Consider the following 20,129-nt stretch of genomic DNA (forward strand, 5'->3'; position numbering starts at 1 on the left):
TAATGCTCTCCACCCAGTAGAAAACAAAGTTAGGTTTACATTGCAATTTCTCTTCTAAATTAGTTATTATGTAGCCTGCGCAGTATAGTAATGAATGCATGTGATCCTGGACTGTGAGTATTTTTCTTCCTGGCAGCACATTAAATAAAAACAAGAAATTCCAGGTTGCTGTAAAAGATCACCTGAGGCCAGGAACTTTTTAATTGTCCTGGGATGAGAAAGTTTTTGTTATTCTGTTTTGTTGCTGGCTAAAAATAATCTTTCCCCAGCTGATTTCTTTTTTGCATGAAAAAACTGAGGGATGATTTTTTCATAGGAAATCTGTAGAGAAAATGAATTATAAAATCTTTCTTTCCAGTCCACCCAATGTTCTATTGCAGATCCTAGATCGCAATCTTTAGTAAGTTTAATGGAGCAAAACTATGCAACAGTATTGATTGGCCTTTATCTGCAGAAACAGAAATGGAATATGCTATAGTTAAAGCTGATTGGCTATACTGCTATGATCCAAAATTCTTCAGCCTTGCTAGTTGATCTTGGCTAATCTACTCAGGATTAATATTAACCTGAGTAAAACATTCTAGTACTGAGATACTGGTTGATTCTGAATGTGGCCGTGGGAATAAGCACTAAACTTCATGCTATATATGCTACATGACTTAATATAATGCATTAGTCCTATTTCCCAGGCTCCTTGTTTACTTATAGAATGATGACTGTACTTGTTCTTTTATGGATTTTTGCTTTTTAAATCATATAGTCTGTTGACCACACTCAAATATTTGCATTGACATATCTTCTTTTAAACTCGGCATATCTTTGTAACTCTGACATGCTCCCATGATTTGAATGATTTGTTCAACTTTTGACAATTTTACCCCAACCCTCATTGCCTAGGCTGCTACAAAGAACGAAAACAGCCCTGTCTTTGTTTTAAAGACAAATCAGATATGCAATATGCCTATCTGGCCTACGCAAAACAAATTTAAGTGTCTGCTGTAAAGGGAAAGCTGCAAAGAAGTCAAACCACCTTTCCATTTTAAAGACCTTGACAGAATATTACAATAACTGAAGCCTGGATAGCTGACGGTTGCCACCTATGAGCAAGTCAGAAAACCATCCATTTACAAGCAGAACTTCATGGTGCAAATGGAAAAATCTCATTTTCTCTCTCTTTCATATATTGTGTATTAGGTAGAAAATATCTGGCTCAGTAATTCAACACATACAATTGTAAGGGTACAAAAAGGTCCAGGACTGATTTTAAAACTGTAAAGAGATCCCACGAGGAAATGTTGTGATTTTGCTGCAGTTGTGCTACTCTCAATTAGTGATTACATTTAATCATGTACTTTACACAACAGAGTAACTAGAAATGGCAATTAGGACCAATTTGTGAAAGCAAAGTTATCAAACATTTATTAAATGAATTTATGAATCCAATTCTAAATGTTTTTAATGCAAGGTCTTTCAGTGAAGGTCATTGCAAATTCAAAACTGAGATAACTGTTTGCATCAATCGATCAAAAAGTGATATCAGAAGGAACAAAGACTTGAAAATATTATTAAAAGGTTATAATAAGCAGTTAATAGTAGCAATGATTATATGATAGTTTCATTTAAACTTTTAAAGTATTTTCTATAAACTGCTAAAATTCTCATTGTGGTAAACCCCTCAGGTAAACCAGACAGAAAGATGATATGATGAACTAATTCTACCTTATCATAAGGCTACACTAAGTGAATCTTACAAGTTAGAAAATACAAACTTTGTACCACCACTTTTAACTGCTTAATTTATTAGGGTAGGTACTTCATAAGTTTTTTTCTCTGTCCATTAAGCCAATTAATGCCTATATTGTCTGATTATTTCTTAAACAGCATCTTTCTCCCCAAGACATCCACACATTCCATGGTATGTTTGTCTGTTTGCACCCTGAAGTTAGCCCAATTGGTGTATTATTTTTGAATCAAGGTACCTACAATCTGCTACATTAAAGAATGCATAAAACATCCAAGACCCACTATTCCAGTGGAATTGAAATTTCCAGGATGATCAAGTGAGTTTTATTCATAAAGTTGTGACTGTTGCGGCATCCCAGAGCTATGTGATCAAATTTAATGTTTATTCTGGTCACATGTTCAAAGGATGACCCAACACATCACAAGGTTGTTTAGTTGCAAAAAGAAATGCATGTTCTCTCACCACACAAGCAGTGATTAGGTTTACATATTGTAGCATGCTAAGTTATGATTAGTGTCTCTCAATGAGTCCAGCTCTTAGGGTTTGTAAAATATAGTTATTTTATATTGTGTGACCCTAACCAAGTTTTGTTTTAGTATGATATGAGAACCCATTTGTTTATTACACTTCTCAATCTCTGTCAATGTTTTCCATAACTTTGATTATACCAAGTGGATAAAAAATTAGAATAGTCTTTCCTGATCAGTCAGTGCTCATATTAGCTGAGAGCACTGAAATCTGAGCTCAACAGAAGATAATTAGATCAGGAAAGCCTGAGACAGAGAGACATTTTTTATCCAGAATAAACTACATCAGAGGAAAGAATGGAAATCTGGTTGAAAAAAGACCAAGCAGTACAGAAGTATAACTAAGTATTATGATTCTATCATGAACTCTTTGTTAAAATCTGTCTTGAATAGAGAATGTCAACTATTTATAAATGTTGCTATTAACAAACTGTTCTCCCATGGCTTTTATTTTTTCAGCCTATTGCTGGTTATTGCTTTCTGCATTCAGGATAACACTTCTTATCCCAAAAGGAAAGAACTTGGGTGTTTCAGTTATAATATAGCTACAAAATCTAGACAATTTTGCACCTCAGACCAGATAACCCTAGTTATAATGATGCTTTTGTCATAAGAAATACAATTTATTGAAAGTGAGATGGGAAAATTTATGAGGTTTATTTTTTTATTTCTGAAAATGTTGCATGAACCAATTGTCCCAAGGCTCAGTAGACAGACTACAGTATAGTATTGATAATTAAATGATATATTTAACTCTAAGAAAATTTAATGGCATGAAATAGGAATATATTTCCAATATACAGACAATGGCGTATAAATGCTATGGTAAAGACCTTGCAGACTGGTACAGACCTGTAAAGCAAGTTCCCACTGAAGGAACTCCCTAACACTTAACATCAAGGATTATAATTTTTTGAAGGGTCCTTTTTTAATACATCTCTCTGAAGCAAGACAATGTACTGTCCAGTGATGTGATTCAAATATGTGAACAATTGGTTCTATGTGTGGATGCCACTTCTGGTAGTCCATTCTGGGCCTGGGCAACAAAAAAAATAGCTAACGGTTCTGCTGAAGTGGTGCGAACCGCCTGAATCCCCCCACTGGTATTTTCTTTTTAGATGATTCATCAAAAATAATGTTTCTTTTTATATCCCATTTCCTGATATCCTCTCAGGAAGGCAAGCATTCTGTGTGCTTTAGCAATACATCACAACAGGTACTTCTGGGACTTGGTTACACTGATTACCCATCTGTTGAGAATTCAGTACATTCCCTCTTCATTATATATTTACTGTGGGGATACTTATTATTTCAATTACTATCTGGTTGTTCCCCCATGAGGTTTCAATCATTTCATAAAAATGCTAAATCTCTTGTCTTGGACATAGATATTTCCAAGGTTTGAACAGCAGCAATGTGTAAAATTAAATTTTGTTTCTCATGACTACATCAACAGATGTGTAATGTCTAGGGAAACAAGAAATCATTTATCTATCTATATAAATATAAGTTCCCAATAAGTGCAGTTCTTTCCAAACTCTACAGATGTTGGTGGATTTTGCATGTGCACATATTAGAGGCAAAGAGAAGAAAAGAGAAGTACAGTATATGCAGTGCTAACAAACAAGACATTATCTCTCAATAGAAAATTATTTGCAGCTAAATTGAATTTTTCTATTAAGCTTCTTCAAGAATTATGTGATGCATCCTTAGAAATATCAAGGCAGTTTTTATTGCTTCAATTCACAACAAAAGACAGCTTTTTAAAATCAGATCATTATTGAATTATACATTTTGCTCTTAGCTTTTTTATGTGTGACAACTTATCTGTGAAGGAATAACATTTCACAGAATTTGAATATTGATAAGGAAATAAGAATATAGTTAAACTTAGTCAGCTAAATAAAGTTAACATTATTGGCTTGCAAAAAAGCAATTTTTAAAAAAGTCTTACGATTTTTCTTCCTCTCTTTTCATGTTCATCATTTTAATCAGGCATAGATTATTCTGGAATATCAAGAGATACAATGTGCCTTCACAGATTATCTCCACTCCAGTTCTAATCACTGGTTATAAATACTTTCTTAGCTTTTGATAAGGAATAATTATTACCCCTAAAGAACAGAATTCTCAACAGTCCTTTGATAAATGGAAGATTGTTGTGCTACTAGTGTTTAGGTGCATGTAATATTGGGATGGACATTATAGTAATTCAGCCCTAAATGTTGGTCAATAATGTCTTGTTTTTTTTTTTTTATCTTGAAAATTTTTATTTTTTAAAAAACATACAATCATTTATAAAAATACAATAAAATTTTAAAATAGAGAATGTAATCCTGGACTGGTTCTTTATGGCTCTCAAAAATCTTGCTTATTTACAGTTCCCAATATCTTCAAAATGAGTGGTGGTGAGTAGTTTGCTATGATTGAATTACATCTGGAGGACTACACTTTTTTCCGAGGCTCTTAATAATCTGGGCTTCATATATACTACAGAAGTTTTATCTTCAATTTGGTTGGCAACCCATGCTAGGCTTGCCTTACATGGAATCGCAGAAGCCTTGACGCCAAAAAGAAGGTTTGTTTCTTTCCAAGTCATGGGATAAGAAATTGCAGATGTTATAAACAGAAGTTGAAAAATTCAGAAAAAGAATGGATGCAACTTGTGCAATCAATTCTTTCCCAACATTTACAGTGCAGATAATAGATTATACAGAAATGTTTAACCAAACTACAGGTTTAACCAGAAATGTATCTTTGTCAAGCACATGCCTGCCCAGAATGACTGTAGCAGCAGTGAGAGATGTTTTTTAAAGAAGAATGGATGAGAAGGGTTCATCAGTTTTTCCCACTTTCCTACCCCGTTATCTTCAGCAAATCTTTCCTTGAATAATGTTAGAAGAATATCATGGATTTAGGCATCTTCATAAATATGCAATTGAAGACATTCTTCTTTGTGTGGCAAATATGCTGAGTTTTAAAACTATAAATTGGGAATCATCATAATTGGGGGATATATTTCGCTCCCAAAGTGCATATTTAAGAATGTCAGAATGAACACAAAACCAAGTCAAAACATTACAACAAGCCATACAGTACCTGCCATAACTGGCAGGTGGGACCACAAGTCATTTACTTTTCTTATGGGTGTGTCTTTTTGAAAGACCAACCTACTAGATACTATTCCTCAGATGACACAATGGTTCTACTCATCTGAGAATTGTTGTTAGGTCCCCAAATCCTTATTGTTTTTCTTGCATATATACACTTATGCTTTGTTTTGGAGCCTGCCATTCTGCTGGGGGGAGTGGGGATATTTGCTTTCACTTGAGATAACTTTTGCTTTCTGCTTTTCTTCTCCCACCTCTATCCACTTGAGAAAGGAATGTGTCTCCCTTATCAGGGAGACGTTTACAGAGAAACGAAACTGGAGAAGACATTGAGATGGGCACCAATTGTGCCAGTTACCCGCACATCGTGACACCTGTGAATTGGCTGGATTTCAAATGGACATTTTGACTTTGGTGGGAGGAGGAATATTGCTGGTTTAACTATACTGTTTAAGCGGGATCTTCCCCAGATCTCACCTTGACTTCCCTACTGTCACTAACCCCTAATAAAAGTTTCCTTTTGAGGCAATGCCTGTTTCAGGAGTTCTGCTTTCTTAGGTAGTTAGCTGAGGTGGGTCCTCAACAATTTTACCCCTTTCACATTAAGAGGAGAAGGAAATGGCAAACCACTCCAGTATCTTTGCCATGAAAACCCCATGGACAGTACTAAAAGGAAAAAAGATATGATGCTGGAAGATGAGCCCCTCAGATCGGAAGGTGTCCAATATGCTACTGGGGAAGAGCAGAGGGCTAGTACTAGTAGCGCCAGAAAGAATGAAGCGACTGGGCCAAAGCCGAAAGGACGCTCAGTTGTGGATATATCTGGTGGTGAAAGGAAAGTCCGATGCTGTAAAGATTTTTTCTCCATAGGAACCTGGAATGTAAGATCCATGAATCAAGGCAAGCTAGACGTAGTCAAAAAAGAGATGACTAAATATTGACATCTTAGGAATCAGCGAACTAAAATGGACAGGAATGGGTGAATTTAACTCAGATGACCATCAGGTATACTACTGTGGGTAAGAATCCCTCAGAAGAAATGGAGTAGCCTTCATAGTCAATAAAAGAATAGGAAAAGCAATACTGGGATACAATCCCCAAAATGACAGAATGATCTCAATTCGAATCCAAGGCAAACTATTCAATATCACAGTAGTCCAAATCTATGCCCCAACCACTGGTGCTGAAGAGGATGAAATTGACCGGTTCTATGAAGCCCTACAGCACCTTATAGAATTAACACCAAAAAATGATGTCCTTATCATCATGGGGGATTGGAATGCTAAGGTAGGAAGCCAAAAGATAACCGGAATAACAGGCAAGTTTGGCCTTGGAGTACAAAATGAAGCAGGGCACAGGCTAATAGAATTTTGTCAAGAGAATACGATGGTCATAACAAACACTCTTTTCCAACAACCCAAGAGACGGCTCTACACATGGACATCACCAGACGGTCAACATAGAAATCAGATTGACTATGTGCTCTGCAGCCAAAGATGGAGAAGCTCTATACAGTCAGTAAAAACAAGACCAGGAGCTGACTGTGGCTCAGATCATGAGCTTCTCGTTGCAAAATTTAGGCTTAAATTGAAAAAAGTAGGGAAAAGCACTAGGCCACTCAGGTATGAACTAAATCATATTCCTGATGAATATACAGTAGAGGTGACAAATAGATTTAAGGAACTTAGATCTGATAGACAGAGTGCCTGAAGAACTATGGATGGAAGTTCGCAACATTGTACAAGAGGTAGCAACTAAAACCATCCCAAAGAAAAAGAAATGCAAGAAAGCAAAATGGCTGTCTGAGGAAGCTTTGCAAATAGCTGAGGAAAGAAGGGAAGCGAAAGGCAAAGGAGAAAGAGAAAGATACACCCAATTGAATGCAGAATTCCAGAGAGTAGCTAGAAGAGATAAGAATGCCTTCTTAAATGAACAGTGCAAAGAAATAGAAGAAAACAACAGAATAGGGAGGACCAGAGATCTCTTCAAGAAAATTGGAGATATGAAGGGAACGTTTCATGCAAAGATGGGCATGATAAAGGACCAAAATGGCAGAGACCTAACAGAGGCAGAAGAGATTAAGAAGAGATGGCAAAACTACACAGAAGAACTATACAAGAATGAGCTTAACATCCCAGATAACCACAATGAGATGGTCATTGACCTCGAACCAGACATCCTAGAATGTGAAGTGAAATGGGCCTTAGAAAATCTGAGCAACAACAAAACTAGTGGAGGTGACAGTATTCCAGCTGAGCTATTCAAAATCTTAAAAGACAATGCAGTAAAAGTGCTACACTCAATTTGCCAGCAAATTTGGAAAACTCAACAGTGGCCACAGGATTGGAAAAGGTCAGTTTACATTCCAATTCCAAAGAAAGGCAATGCCAAAGAATGTTCAAACTATCGCACCATTGCACTCATTTCACATGCTAGTAAAGTTATGCTTAAAATCCTACAAGCTAGACTCCAGCAGTATGTGGATCGAGAACTACCAGAAGTACAGGCAGGATTTCGAAGAGGCAGAGGAACTAGAGATCAAATTGCCAACATACGCTGGATCATGGAGAAAGCTAGGGAGTTCCAGAAAAACATCTACTTCTGCTTCATTGACTATGCAAAAGCCTTTGATTGTGTGGATCACAACAAATTGTGGCAAGTTCTTAAAGAGATGGGAGTACCAGACCATCTCATTTGTCTCTTGAGAAACCTATATGCGGGTCAAGAAGCAACAGTGAGAACCAACACGGAACCACTGATTGGTTCAAAATTGGAAAAGGAGTCCGGCAAGGCTGTATACTGTCGCCCTACCTATTTAACTTATATGCAGAGCACATCATGAGAAAGGCAGGGCTAGATGAATCAAAAGTTGGAATTAAGATTGCCGGGAGAAATATCAACAACCTAAGATATGCAGATGATACCACTCTAATGGCAGAAAGTGAAGAGGAACTAAAGAGCCTCTTGATGCGGGTGAAGAAGGAGAGTGCAAAAGTTGGCTTGAAACTCAACATTAAGAAAACCAAAATCATGGCATCCGGCCCTCTCAATTCCTGGCAAATAGATGGGGAAGAAATGGAGGTAGTGACAGATTTTATTTTTCTGGGCTCCAAGATCACCTCAGATGGGGACTGCAGCCAAGAAATTAAAAGACGCTTGCTCCTGGGGAGGAAAGCTATGGCAAATCTAGACAGCATACTAAAAAGCAGAGACATCACCCTGCCAACAAAAGTGCGTATAGTCCAGGCCATGGTTTTCCCAGTTGCAATGTATGGCTGTGAAAGTTGGACCATAAGAAAGGCTGAGCGCAAAAGAATTGAGGCCTTTGAACTATGGTGCTGGAGAAGACTCCTGCGAGTCCCTTGGACTGCAAGGCGTTCAAACCGGTCAGTCCTAGAAGAGATCAACCCCGACTGCTCTTTAGAAGGCCAGATCCTGAAGTTGAAACTCAAGTACTTTGGCCACCTAATGAGAAGGAAGGATTCACTGGAGAAGAGCCTAATGCTGGGAAAGATTGAGGGCAATAGAAGAAGGGGACGACAGAGAATGAGATGGCTGGATGGAGTCACTGAAGCAGTAGGTGTGAATTTAAATGGACTCCAGAAGATGGTAGAGGACAGGAAGACCTGGAGGAACGTTGTCCATGGGGTCGCGATGTGTCGAACACGACTTCGCAATTAACAACAACAACAGCACATCCAGTTCAGGATGTGAAATACTAAATCACCAATATAACCAATGGCCAGAATGTATTATCTTTACTATAAATGAAAAGATTGCTGTAATTATTAATGTAGTGAAATCAAGTACAATTGTGTTAAGGCATATTAAGATTTATTTGTTTTTGGCTCAGCAACTTCTATGAATCCTGCCTTTGTAGTTTACTACTTAATGCTTTATGTAAACCTAGCCAAATATGTATAGTATTTGAAGGCACTGGCTTGTTCCAACCTGAAAATGGAAACTTTATATTTCCAATCTTGATATATAAAAGAGAAGAAAATAGGAATAGGGAGCATATAAGGCTGAAACTCCCCATGACATATTTTGGAAGACCATACATTAAAATCCAAATGTAGAATAACAGTCTTGTGCTGGTTCCAGCATATCAGATAAAATATATTTACCCTGGTATTCTTTTTATGAATTAAAATATTGCGAGCATTTGACAATGCTGGAGTAGTTCATCATTTTTCAAATCTTGCTTTTCCTGAGCTCTTACATTTCTGCTGTGTGGTGAGATTTATAACCATCATAAAGGGTTCTTGTGTAAGTCTCACTTATGTTGTCACAGACACCAGAATGTTGCAGGAATTCTGAAGCCATCACTTGACTTTTCTACTCAGGCCATCTGCTCTCAAATAGCCTCCTGATGAACAGTGATAGTTGCTATGATTTGGTTTTCTTCCCCATTATATAAAACTGCTGCGAGAAGCCATATGTTGATTTAGGATACTCTTATTCAGAACTCTAAGGGTACCGTTTTCACCCCAATCTGGGCCCATGATGTAGAAATTTGAACCAGTAGAGACTGTACTGCATGGAGAGAAACAAATTCAAACCAAACTCAACCAAGGTAAAAATGTCGTTCATCCGTGAACATCTTGCGTGTCTGGAACATTGGTGGAACATTGGTCTTGGTAGTTGCTTTAGATGAATTCACATTCTAATGAAGGACTTGATTAGTGACTGGAGAAATTTTTCAAATTGAAACTTCTGTTTGACACCAGATGGAAGCCATGACTGGGCAGGCCTTTGCTAGCTTCTACTGCTTCACCAGTTATAGCCTTCCTGGACAGGATGTGGCAAAGGTAAATCATGCTGTGATTAATACAAGATTGGTAATGATGGGGGTGTCTTTGAAGAGAACCTGCAGGTGTAACTGGTAAAGAATGAACGGACAAATTCCTAGCCCAGAAACCTGTTTTAATAAAGTCATCCTTGTTTTATATTGATTACCAGCAGGATTCTGAACCCAATTTAAAGTGCTGATTAAAACTATATACAGTATGGTACCAGGTTACATAAAAGAGCAGTTCACCAAAATTGACTTGACTTATCTGGTCCAGCTGCCAAGAGAAATCTTATTGAATTTCCACCCACCCTACCATGAAATAAAAGTGGTACTGATCAGAAGAAAAATCAGATTGTTACTATGGAATATGTTTCCCTCAGAGATGTATATAAATCTTATTCTTCCAACACTTTGGAAGATACTTAAAATTAGTCTTTCAGCAGAATAAAATCTCTATAAGTAACAGTCTAGTTTTCCTTCTGCTTATTTTTGTTTTTAGCTGATTACTACTTTTAAAGTGTCCACTGACTGTGGATTGGAGTGGTTTATAAATGCTGCCAAAAAATAACAAAGCAATCACATTTTATCATTAAATGTTGCTGCCTTAGAGGTTAGGCACCACAGTCTGTCCCATCAGCCAAAGATGCATGACATCACTACTAAGTTAAACTCTGACCTAGGTTAGAGAGCCAAAGGAAGTATGGTCAGGAAGTGAAGTATTTGTGAGTCATGTCATGGGAATATGTGTAGCGAGCCATTCCTGATAAAGTTCAGCCAAACCACAGTGTTGATGTTGGACGATTTACCATGGGAACTATAAGTACAATCCTGACCCATAGCATTTTATTTTTATTTACACTCATGGTAACATGGTTTTTCTTAGATAATCCTCTCTTTTTTTTTCATTTTCTTAGATTTTATTTATTTCAGTGTTGTTATTAAAACAAAGGGTCCTAAGGACTATAATGGCCTATATATCAGGAGAATCAACATTTTCCAGAGATCTTCTACTGTAAATATATTTTTGCCAGAAAGCATAGTTTTGTGATCATTGCTTCTTGGTGAGCTCAAATCTTCATGTTGACCTTTGTCAATCTTTGCAATTAAATACACATGGCTCTGTTTTGAACTATTTGTATTTGTAGCATTGATTTTAAATGTCCAAGTTCAATTATAATTTTTTTTGTATTTGCTATTTTGGTTTACTATATTTCTCTAACTTCATTAACTCTACAAATTAATTAAACATTTTACTGTCTAATCCAATACTATGCAGAGTGCAGCGTTATCAAAAAGTAAATATAATTAGTTTTTATTTTATTTATTTGACAAATTTGTATTTCATTGTTCCTCTTAAGAACTGAAAGTGGCATGCATATTATTCCCTCCACAATCTTCTTTTTTCACAAGAACAGCCAGGAAAGTAAGCTGGGCTGACAGATGGCAACTATCGCAAAGTCACCCCTTGTGAATTTCTATGGCTGAGAGTGGTTTTGAACCTGGATTTCCTCAATCTTCATTCCAAATGGGGCAGAGACATAAATTTTACTATCATTTCACATTGCACACCACTGGTTTACTACTAAAACACTGTATTCTTCAAAGACCATTGTTATTGAATCACATCATACAGGACTGCATATTTATATAGGCTTTATTGGCATTTTTAGGGGGGGAAATCACCCTGGCCGCCTGGAAAGGATGGAAAGTAGCAGCCACATAAAATAAGTGTATAATTTACCATGGATGTTTTGTGAGTAAGCAGTTCCAGCAATATGCAAACTCTTTTGTAAGAATGTCCATAACTGTTCTCACCATTTCAGAGATTCCTCTTTGATGATTCTTCCAGCTAAGTTCTGAGTTGCCTTTCCATTTTCATTGCTCTGCATATATATGCATTCATTTTTCCTCAATACTTGCTTTGATGAACTCAACTGAATACTTGCACTAAATATGGGACCTTCATGAACTCAACTTAAGAGTCCTCCCTCATTTAAAATTTATTGGGACAGCCAACTGTGGGGGGGGGGAGTGAAAACCAAGTTGTTTCCTGAAAAATTTCTTCCATTCATCAGAGAAAGCCAATGAGAAAGAGTATAGTTCACAGCAGTTCATATTGGGAGGCCTTAACCTTTTATAACCACAGAAAGGAGAAGGGGAAGGCCAATCTACCCACAAGACCCACAAGTATAGAGTTTTCAAGAAAATGATGGCATTTCCCAGCAACTATTGAAAAAAATGTCACAGGAATATAGGGGCTAACTCTTCCGTGGTCAACTTTGGCTGATTCACACTTCACACTGAAGAAACTATTGACTGAATTAATGTAGTGTCCTAAGGCTAAGCCAATATGTGGGGGTTTTTTTGTTTTTGTTTTTGCTTTTCATGTTATGGAGACATAGCCATTAAGGTTTGTAAAGGGCAGTGTGTGTTTTTTAGATGTTGTATAAATGCATCTAATACCTAGCATATGAAATTTCAAGTTTGTGGCATAATACCTCTGTACAGTCTAAAATCAAATTAACTTTATCTATAATGGGGGCCAAATACAGTATTTTAATCATAAGGCAGCTTTTTGCTCCAAATGTCTTGGGTATAGGCTTAAGACTTTCTTCAAAGATTGTGCTGCTGAATTTTAATTTGACAGAGGGTGCATGTTGAATGAGTTTATATTAAAAAGATTATTCATGTGTTGCATAGACAATAACATTGTTCAATGATTGGGATAAATGTTGTGAGTGGATATATTAAAACTTACAAAAATAGTGTAAGTTCAGGTTCACGAATGGAAGAATCAAAACAGACAGCTCAACTACATATTTGAACCCTAATCCTTTCTTCTGTGTGTCACAATGGAAAGAGGGAGACTTTGATTATCTTGACTTTTCGACCCCACACCCTCTTGGGAAAAAACTTCTTCCTTATCTAAATTGTGGAAAGATTGTAACATTTTTGTTCTGGTTGTTTATTCTCAAAGCCATAAAATTAAGGCTACAACATTTGGGCTCATCAAATCCAAATGACAATAACATGGCAGAAATTTTTACATCTTGTGTGGTGATCTAAAACTTTGCAGTTCACATAAGGTAGATCTATAAAACTATTATTTGTGCAGTGAATTTTGTTGCAGGGGGGGGAGTCAAATCAAAGTCTTTTGAATTCAGTGGAATTTATTTCCAGCCAAGCATTTGTAGATAATAATCTTGATTATTTATAGCATAAATTCAGACTGAGTCAGACTTTTTGTCTTATTATTTTGCTCAGAACAATATGCCTTTAAAATTCTGATACAGACATTAAGTCTGATTTTTTTGATGTCTTCTTGACAGTAAGCATGTTTTCAATCAAGAACCACCTAGTGCAGGGGTAGGCAACCTTGGCTCTTTTATGATTCGTGGACTTCAACTCCCAGAATTCCTGAACCAGCCACAAATCATAAAAGAGCCAAGATTGCCTACCCCTGACCTAGTGATTCAGGTATTTTGATATCACTCCTCTTTATTTTTCAATTGGATGTATAATGCTAATTTATAACTGGTATGTTTGTTTCCAGTTTGACATGATGGGTGAACTCAAGCATGATTTATAGTAGTAATGTGTGAGTTGTTTGTAGCATATTTACTCAAAAGGAATATGATCATGAATTTAAAATATTCCTCCCATAAAAAGAAGAATTGTGTGGGTGGAGAGTGTATGCACTCATAAATATGTATGGATAGCCACAATGAGGAAGGAGTGGCAAAATGTGTATAATAATACACATTTTCATTCTTGTGTCCTGACATATGTATGTTGTCCCTTTAAGCTAATGATATCCAAAGATAAGGTGCAGGTTGTGTATAATCTGTTGTTCCTGTGCTACCCATTACATCTGAGGCACGGTCCTCTGATCAGTAGTAGATGGAATCAGAGAGGTCCTTATTGGCCATCTCAGGTATATGCAGGCACAGCTCCTCTTTCACCATTCTTATTCAGCTGTTGCCCTCCTAAAATGCTGGCCACAATAACACAGGAAACCCCAAGAAAATTATATTCAAGGCTTCAAATAGCATTATAATGAAATGTTGCAGAAGTGAAAGAGCCCGCAGGTGAAATTGTCTATATGGCATGATGCAGCAGTGAAATTATGCAAGAAACCATTAAGCATGAGAGGATGGGACCACATCCCCACTGTTAGCAAACAAAGAAAAGAAAAGGAAGATAAATGTGAAATAAAAATTCTGCTTGTGACTCTGCAGAACCTATTCCCATTGATCAGGAGTGTCAAACTGCCAGCCCACAGGCCAGACACATCACACGGAAGCCGCGCCCGCCCCATTGCCAGCAATGGCAAAACCGGCCCGATATGCGTGATGTCACATGACGTTGCGAGTTTTACATGCCTGCCATTGATGGTGCCCAGAATGTGTAGTGCCATGGTCACAGTGATAGCACTTGTTGGAATTAAAAAAAAACTCTTCCTTTATATTTAATCATATAAATGCTTCCATGTGGTTATTTTGTTGAATGATTGATTAACTGACTGATTTATATTAAATTTATATACTGCCCATGGTGCTTAGAAGTGACTCTAAGCAGCTAGACTTATACCACACCTTTTTTCCTCAAGAGTTCAAGACAGCAAAGATAGCATTTCTTCCTTCATTTTATTCCACAAAAAGGCAGATTTGGTTGAGAAAGGTTGATCATCTAACTCTCCCATGTCCTAGCTATGTCCAATATGTTAGCAATTTTATTACGTTGCTTCTCTTGACAACAGCATATAAATTGTTTGCTGTTGCCTTTTTTCCAGGATGCTCTTAGATCTTCCAGTATAAACTGATATGTCCTGGTGGTCTTCCATCCAAATACTAATCAAATACCACCCACTTTAGCTTTCTCAAAACTAGCCAAGGTTGTTAGGGACTGTCCCCTCTTTAACATACCCATAACTTGTGAGTTCTGTATATGTATTTATCTGTCTGACCAGGCATCAAAAGAATGTGGCTGGTACTGATCTTATAATGTTAATTTGTAAGAGCTGAGGATGAAAGGAGCTTATCTAAAAAATCATTCATTGAAACCCCACAAATATTCTGCATGCCTTCTACAGTATATCCATTTTTTAAAAGTGCTTTAAATCTCTCATCTTGCCAAGACTTGCTGTGCTAAATCTATCTAGGAAAAAAATGGATGGTTCATTTAATTTGCATAAGGTAGATTTGATTTTTTTAAAGCCAAGGAGAAAATACAGTGTTTCCTTAGAAATGGTTTTTAAATTGCCTCTGTCATTTTTCAAATACACATCTTTGTTAAAATGAACCAGCTCAGTACCTTTTGCTCCCTCGGGAAGCAGCTGAGTGACTGAATAATTTTATAGCACTCTGCAATGCAGATAACGTTCCTTTCTTTCTACCGCTTTTTTTTTTTTAAGTGCAGCCAAACAACCTTGCTGAGAAACATTCAAGAGCCCTTCTAGGTATTCATCAGTGTTTCCATTCTACGCAGGCACAGGACAACTCTGATTTGTTTTGTAAGATTACATGCTTTAAGCAATTGATGTGATGGTTATGAAAATATACTAGAAGCATCCAGAATCTCTGTGGATAACCTTTTTGCAAGACTAATGCTCATATGCAGGCTGAATATTTTGAATATAATATGAGAACAACACAATAAAGAACTTGCATTTTGCATCTCCAGGGCCTTAAGTCACTCATTGATATTTTAATCTGCTAATTTATCTAAATAGAAAGTATCATTTATTGTTATTGTGGCTGGTCACATAGTCAGCTAGATGTTTAGACTGGATTGGGCATTTTTGTCCATCTATTGGATTCTTCCTAAGGATCTAGGATTGGCAAATGTTGTTTATTATTCCCATACTAAAGATCAAGAGATCATTAGATAAAGAGGCCACATCCTTGATGATATACATGTGTTTTGGCTGGATTTGTATATTACATTAAGGCAGTGCTGAGTCACTTTGAGTGGATTCTCAGGAAGCAAATAAATTATGGCATAGTATGATATCTGAACCTGATATTCTTATTTCTACTACTTATGATCCAGTACTTGTAATCAGATGCAGCTTTCGTTATCTTCTATTGAGCCACAACAGAATGAGAACAGTGGAACCAATCACTGCATTTCAACCCAGCATGGTTGAATAATCCAGCATGGGTTGAAACTAAGAAAGCGGAATCAGATTGAATATTAGGAACAATAAGAATTGCTGAGCAATGGAACAAAAACACCGGTATACTTGTCCTCACAGGAAGTTTTCAGATAGAGGCTGGATGATTATCTGTTGGGGGTGGTTTAGATCAGGGGGTCTCCAACCTTGGCAACTTTAAGACTTGTGGACTTCAACTCCCAGAATTCCTCAGCTAGTTTTTGAGATTCAAAATTGTAGCACTATGTGTAAAAAAAAAAATCAACCCTAGGAAGGGATTTGTCTGAGGTTTACAACAGAGATTGATTAAATGTTTCACTTGTGCTACTCTAAAGTAGCTACCATATTAGCTTCAGTGAGGAAAAGTTATTAGTTTAAAGGTTTAAATGCACATGTTTTCCATTATGTGACCAGCTAGCAGCTTTGGAGAAGAATCTCACACATGAGATTTAGTTCATGCTGCTGTCAGCATCTAATCTGTGTGTGAAAAAGCACATAAAAGTCCCTATAAATTGCTATGATTCCCATCCTAGAAGCAAACCTAAAATATATATCTAGTAGATACATGAAGTTGGAGAATCAGCATCGCATTCTATCGCTATTAAGGCATAGCATTACACCATTCTGCACTGTTGCTTAATCTCAGCAATAAATTAAATATTATGCATTCTGTACATGTTTTTAAAAAATACATTTTAAAACCTGCTGTGCCTCTTATATTTTCTACTCACAATGGGGCAAGCCTTTCTCTCAAGACTAATATCAAGAGAGAAGTCAGGGTTAACATCTTACCTTACCATCAAGTCACCTTATCATCCCAGAAAACAAATATAGCTGCATAGGTGTATATGTATATTACTCAAAACTACAGGTGTCCTGTCATCATTTTCCCTCGTCACTTGACTTAAGACCTGTGCAGATATGCCAACAGGATAGCAGAACCTAGCTGACCTTAGCCAAAACTGGACCTGATTAGTTCTTGGGAGGGAAACAGACAAGAATTATTAATTACTTTAATCAATTAAAAGTATTATTTTTCTAGATATACTGAGAAGTTGAGGGCAAAGGCAAACCATTACACATAATTTCGAAGAGAATTATTTGATATGATAAATTATTGAAATCAACCTTAGGGGGAAAAAGGTCTTTATTTTAGTCATGTATCATTATTGTAGTTTAGATAAAATACTTCCATATAAAATAGATGAAATAGTAGCACTCCATACATGATTATTTTTTTTATTGAAAATTTTTAGATATTTTTACAAAAAGCAAAAAAAACAAAAAAAGACAACCCTAACCCACCCACCCCAACCCTCCCTCTCCATCCCCCCCGACCTTCCCAGAGCTGAATATAGGCTTAATTAAAATTTTTAAGAATCTTAAAAAAATTGAAAAAGTATAAATCATAAATATATCTAAATACCTTACATAAACAATTTATAAAGTAATTAACAATAAAATATATGTAAAAAAAAGCATACGTATTAAAAAGAAAAAGTACTTGAAAGAAAAAGAGATAATAAAAAAAAGAAAAGAGAAAGAAGAAAAGAGATAAAAAGTACAATCTATAAAATATTAAAATTTATATACAAGTTATTAGAAAGCTAAATGATATTTTTTTATATCCAATTTATATTGTATAAAATTTATCCATTTTTCCCATACCGCAAAGAATTTCTCTTGCGATTGCTCCTTTAAGAAAGCCGAAATCTTTGCCATTTCCGCCAAATAAGAAACTTTAAAAAACCACTCTTGCAAGGTAGGCAAAGATTCCTTCTTCCAATATTGCCCTACTAACAGCCTAGCGGCCGTAATCAAATTTAACATCAATATAACTTCCTTAGCATCACAATCAGTAACAATACCTAACAAAAACAATTGTGGGGTAAATTTTACCCTCTTTCTAAAAATTCTTTGAATATTCCACCATATCTTAATCCAAAAGACTTTTATATTTTTACACGACCACCAAATATGATAATAAGTAGCATCCAAACAACCACATCTCCAACATTTAGGCTGTAAGTCAGGATACATACAGACATTTTTTGTGGATCAAGGTGCCATCTGTAAAACATTTTGTAAAAATTCTCCCTTAAGTTCTGGGCTTGTGTAAATTTAACATTCCTCACCCAGATGGTTTCCCAGGTATCTAGTAGAACTGGTTCACCAAAATTTTGTGCCCATTTAATCATACATTCTTTAATTAGTTCTGATTCTGAGTCCAGTTCTACTAGCACCCCATAAATTCTCTTAATGTGAGTTCGCCTTTGATCTTTTACTTGTTTAAAGAGATTTTCATCTTCTCTGAGCAGACCCACATTACGATCTATCTTCCATCTATCAGCTATTTGTCTATACTGAAACCATGAATATATAATATTTTCATGTGCTAAATCTTCCAAAGATTTTAACTGCCAATTTTTACCATCCCACCTGAGTAATTGCGCATAAGAAACACTATCCATCTTAACTCCTCTTCTTATCCCCTCTATCGCATGCCAAGGTATAGCCCATAATGGTATTTTAAACTCACTTTTATAATATTTCCTCCAAACCCGAAGTAAAGAAATCCTTATAATATGAGATTTAAAAACCCGATCCACTTTTTTATTAAAAATTAGATAGGCATGCCATCCAAAAAGTAAATCCCAACCCTCCAAATGGAGTATTTCTACATTTGTTAAATCAACCCAATCACTAATTAGTGTTAAAGCCACAGCATCATAATATAATTTCAGATTCGGTACCTTGAGTCCACCTCTCTCACGGAAGTCTTGCATAATTTTAAGCTTTACCCTTGGTTTTTTCCCTGCCCAAATAAATTTGTTGATACCTTTCTGCCATTCATTTAAATTAACCTCATTCTTTAAAATAGGTAACATTTGAAATAAAAAGAGAAATTTTGGCAGGACATTCATTTTAATCACTGCAATTCTTCCCATAAGAGATAACTGTAACTTCTCCCAATTTTTCAAATCTTTTTGTACCCTGACCCACAGCCTTTCATAATTGTTTTTATACAATTTTACATTAGAAACAGATAGGGTAACCCCCAGATATTTTATCTTATCAACAACTTCAAAGTCTGTCAGATTAACCAAAATCTGCTTATCCAAATTAGTCATGTTTTTAGATAATATTTTAGTCTTATTGTTATTAATTTTAAAACCCGAAACCCGTCCATATTGGTAAATCAGTTGTAATAAATTTACTACAGAATAGGTAGGTTGAGACAAAGTAACCACCAAGTCATCTGCAAAAGCTCTTAATTTATATTCTTTTTTGTTAACTTCTATTCCTTTTATTTCCTGCGACTCTCTAATTTTGATCAGCAAAATTTCCAGAGTTAAAACAAACAGTAACGGTGACAATGGACATCCCCGTCTTGTACCTTTTTCTATTGTAAAAACCTCTGACAAACCCCCATTAACAATAAGTTATGCCGTTTGTTTTTGATATATAGCACCAAAAGCTTGTGATATTTTTTCTCCAAAATTCATTTCCTCAATTAATCTTAACATAAACTGCCAATTCAATTGATCAAAAGCTTTTTTAGCATCTAAAAATATCAGCCCTGCGGAGGTTTGGTTATTCTTATCTAAATATTCTAATAAATTAATAATTTGTCTAACATTATTCTTCATATACCTACCAGTTATAAAACCCGATTGGTCCTTATGTATAAGCTGATGCAAAACCCCCATAAGCCTATTAGCTAAAAATTTTGCAAAAATCTTATAATCTACATTTAAAAGAGATATGGGCCTATAATTCTTCGGTAAAGTGAGATCTT

This window comes from Crotalus tigris, unplaced genomic scaffold, assembly GCF_016545835.1.
Source record: "Crotalus tigris isolate CLP2741 ecotype Arizona unplaced genomic scaffold, ASM1654583v1 scf7180000024280.1573445, whole genome shotgun sequence".
Taxonomy (NCBI): Eukaryota; Metazoa; Chordata; class Lepidosauria; order Squamata; family Viperidae; genus Crotalus; species Crotalus tigris.